This window comes from Prunus persica, chromosome G4 (assembly GCF_000346465.2).
Source record: "Prunus persica cultivar Lovell chromosome G4, Prunus_persica_NCBIv2, whole genome shotgun sequence".
NCBI lineage: Eukaryota > Viridiplantae > Streptophyta > Magnoliopsida > Rosales > Rosaceae > Prunus > Prunus persica.
Genome location: NC_034012.1, coordinates 22589620 through 22594194, shown reverse-complemented (window position 1 = coordinate 22594194; position 4575 = coordinate 22589620).

The window sequence follows — 4575 nt, the reverse complement described above, 5'->3', positions numbered from 1 at the left end:
AAACCATCATATTCAAAATGAATTCAAGGTTTTCAAACTCGCATCATAGACAAATGTAAAAGATGAATTTTTTTCAAAGAACAACGAAACTTACTATCAAGATGATGTACAAAACACTAACAAGCACCGAGAACGACACCAGCAATGGACCTCGGATCCAATTCTACGTCAGCCGATGAGAAACGACATTTCGGCCGCTGATGTGCGAGGGCTACAACATTGTGATGGTTGGGCCATTATACAAGCCTACAACCAAACCTCTAGTAATCACCATCACCATGCCAAGCAATTTTACTTGGCTGCGCCTCTCACTAATTGCAATGTGCTCCAGTCTGTCACATGAACAATGAGAAGAAATCAAAGTGTTAGTAAGATGCATGATTATAATAAGTTTTTAAAAAATTTAATACATTCAAGTGGTAATTGTGGAACATACCGTAAAATCCAGGAGGCAACTAATGTCAAGGATGGACTAGTGGCAATAAGACAACTTGAGAAATTCACCAGCATGAATTTCAGTCCAGAAAATACAGCAATCTGGCTCAAGTATGCTCAATGCTGTTCAATGGAAATTGATTAAGTTATTTATATTTTCTATTATCCATATGAAATTACAACAATAAGCTTCATTTTTTTTTCCAAGTAGTTACTTACTCAAGTATGCTCAATGCTATGATCCAAATGACAAGCTAGCGCGTCATTTTGGGCCATGGTGTTTTGAAAGAAGAAAAACATTGTGTCAAATGAGAAAGAAATAAACATTTAAGGGGTTGTGTGTGTATATATATGTATATTATAATATATAATATATATTGATATTTTATAACAATAATATACGTGTATATACATATGTATATATATATAATATATGTGTATATATGTATATTATGATATATATAAGGGTATATTATATATATTATATAACATGTGCGTATATACATGTATATATGTATATTATAATATATAATTCATATGGGTATATTATAATAATAATAATAATAATATATGCTATTATTATTACAATATAATATATTGATGTTATACATCGGTGAGTATGGGATTAGTTAATCATCCCCTTCCACATGGTTTTATTAGTCCCATCCTAAGAAGGTGTTTTTGGTGGGCTCAGTATTAACAATCTCATCTAAGATTAGGATTAGATGAAACAAACATGAGACTAAATTTAGTTCAAGCCAATCCAAGTCAATCCTATGTAGCCAACGACCGCAAATAGGTATGAGCTTATCCCTAACCACATTAAATTGAAAACAAAAGTGATTGTGAACACAAACCTGGTAATCGATATAGCCACTAGTAACATAATGGAGGCTAGTGTGTTTTTCTAAAATAAAAAAAACACTAGACCTCATTCCCTCATTCAATCCTCTTTTTGTAAGGATAGAGTTGCCTTCAATCAGCATTAGGATCAACATCCCAATGATAAATAGGACAACCCTTATTACCTTTCCCCATTGGCCTCGGATTGCTTCTCCTTCATCCAAATTCACAACAACATTTGTTGGTTGTTGTTCAATAACCAGCTCATGTTGCACTCATTCATCCACAATTTCTTGAATAGCCATGACATGATGTTCTTCTTCCTCCACAATTTCTTGAACAACCATGACATGATGTTCTTCTTCCTCCACAGGGTGGTCAACATCATGTGTTGGATGTTCTTCCTCCACCTGTTCTTCAAATGTCAGCACATGTTGCTCTCCCTCCACAATTTCTTGAACCGCCATGACATGATGTTCTTCCTCCACAAGGTGTTCAACATTATGTGTCGGATATTCTTCCTTGACCTCTTCTTCAAATGTCAGCATATGTGTTGGATGTAACAATATAATCTTTTTATTAAGGTTGTGGATGACAGTGAATCTGAGGCAATTCAAATTTCAATTGTTTTGTAATAACATAATCTTTTTGTTTGGCAAAGACTTTGATTTTTATTTTCGTAAGCTATATGAGAAATTGGGCCTTATCAAATCAAATCTTACTGTTTATTTATTTTCGATAAAAAAACTATTTATTTATTTTTATTCTTAGCCTATTTCAGCCCGCCCATTTTGCCTACTTGGCCTAGCCCGACAGGGCCAATAAAAGCCTAGCCTATGGAACGGGCCCAGGCTTTGATTTTGTAGAAAAAAACCCAGCCTGCCCTGACCCGTATATTTCCTTTAATCTAGTAAAGCCCGGCCCGACCTAGCCTAAGTCCACTAAACTTGCGCTGGACTAGCCCAACCCAGCCCAGCTTGACCCATTGACTATCCTTACATGTAAGAAGGTAAAAACTGCAGAGTTTCCCACATATTTTACTTTACCTAAATTTATTATAGGCATTGATAATTTTCAAAGGACTTAATTGTAGATTTGTTTATGTTGTAGGGTTCTTGAGGCTTTCATTATCGTCATAGGGCTTATCATCCTTCAATGGGGCAAGCGCAGGGCTAGTGCATCTGAGGATGGCTGCTACACTTGGTATGACTTATAACACAATGATTTCAGTTATAATTGATGATCTTATGAGATGTTAGGTATGCAATTTTTTTTTAATTATCAACTTATTGCATGTTTTTAGTTCAATGAAAGGATGCATGGAAGGGTGGCGGCTCAAATTTAAAGTGAAAAGGTGGCGCTTGAATTGTCAGATTTTCCACATCACTTAAGTAGGCCAAGATGACAATCAAACTGATGAAATTAAAATGTAAAAGTGTGATGAAGAGAGCCTTGGAACTCTTGGCGCTTTGTCCACAACCGCCCAGAAAATGTTTCTAGCTCAGACACTGCAACATTAAACAAGCATTTAGATCCAAATGTGATAGAGTGCAACTCTTTTTGTTTCGGGAGACTTTAATTTTTATTTTTGTAAATTATATGAGAAATTGGGCTTTATCAAATCAAATCCTATTGTTAATTTTTTTTCAATAAAAAAACTTTTTATTTATTTATATTGTTAGCCTATTTCTGCCCGGTCCATTTTGGCCCACTTGACCCAACCTAACGAGGCCCGTTAAATCCTAGCACATGGTATGGGCTCGGGCTTTGATTTTGTAAAAAAAGCCTAGCCTGGTTCGTATATTTCCTTTAGTCTAATAAAGCTAGGCCCGTACTAGCCTAAGTCCACTAGGCTCAACATCCAAATGATAAATGTAGCAACCCTTTTTATCTTTCCCCATTGGCCTCATATTGCTTCTTCTTCGTCCAAGTTCACAACAACATTTGCTGGTTGGTGTTCAATAGCCAGCTTATGTTGCAATCCCTCCTCCACAATTTCTTGAACAACCATGACATGATGTTCTTCTTCCTCCACAATTTCTTAAACAACCATGATATGATGTTCTTTTTCCTCCACAAGGTGTTCAACATCATGTGTTGGATGTTTTTCCTCCACCTGTTCTACAAATATCAGTACATGTTGGTCTCCCACCTACACAATTCAAGCTTTCATTTTGTAGAAAAAGCCCAACCCAGCTCGGCCCGACCCCTACATTTCTTTTAGTCTAATAAAGCCCGGCCATGCCTAGCCTAAGTCTACTGGGCTCAACATCCCAATTATAAATGGGGCAATCCTTTTTATTTTTTCTCATTGGCCTCGGATTGCTTCTCCTTCGTCCATGTTCACAACAACATTTGCTGGTTGTTGTTCAATAGCTAGCTCATGTTGCATTCCCTCTTCCAAAATTTCTTAAATGGTCATGACACAATGTTCTTCGTCCTCCATAATTTCTTGAACAGTCATGACATGATGTTCTTCAGCCTCCATAATTTTTTGAACAATCATGACATGATGTTCCTCATCTTCCACAAATTCTTGAACAACCATGACATGATGTTATTCTTCCTCCACAAGGTGTTCAACATAATGTGTTGGATGTTGTTCCTCCACATGTTCTTCCAATGTCAGCACATGTGTTGGATCTAGCAATATAATCTTTATGTTGAGCTTGTAGTTGATAGTGAATCGGAGACAATTTGAAGTTCAATTGTTCTGTAATAATGTAATCTTTTTGTTTCGGAGACTTTAATTTTTAATTTTGTAAGTTGTATAAGAAATTGGGTCTTATCAAATCAAATCCTACTGTTTATTTATTTTTGATAAATTTTATTTATTTATTTATTTATATTGTTAGCCCATTTCAGCCCTGCAAATTTTGGCCTAATTGGCCCGGCCTGACGAGCCCTATTAAACCCTACCTCATGGCACCGATTCGAGCTTTCATTTTGAAGAAAAAGCCCAGCCCGGCTCGACCCATATATTTCTTTTAGTCTGGTAAAGCCCAACCCGACCTAGCCTAAGCCCATTGGGCTCAACAATGATAAATGGGGCAATTCTTTCTATCTTTTCTCATTGACCTCGAATTGCTTCTCCTTCGTCCAAGTTCACAATAACAAATGCTGGTTGTTGTTCAATAGCCAGCTTATGTTTCATTTCCTCATCCATAATTTCATGAATAGTCATGACATGATGTTCTTTTTCCTCCATAATTTCTTGAACAATTATGACATGATGTTCTTCTTCTTCTACAATTTCTTAAACAACCATGACATGATGTTATTCTGCTCCATAAGATC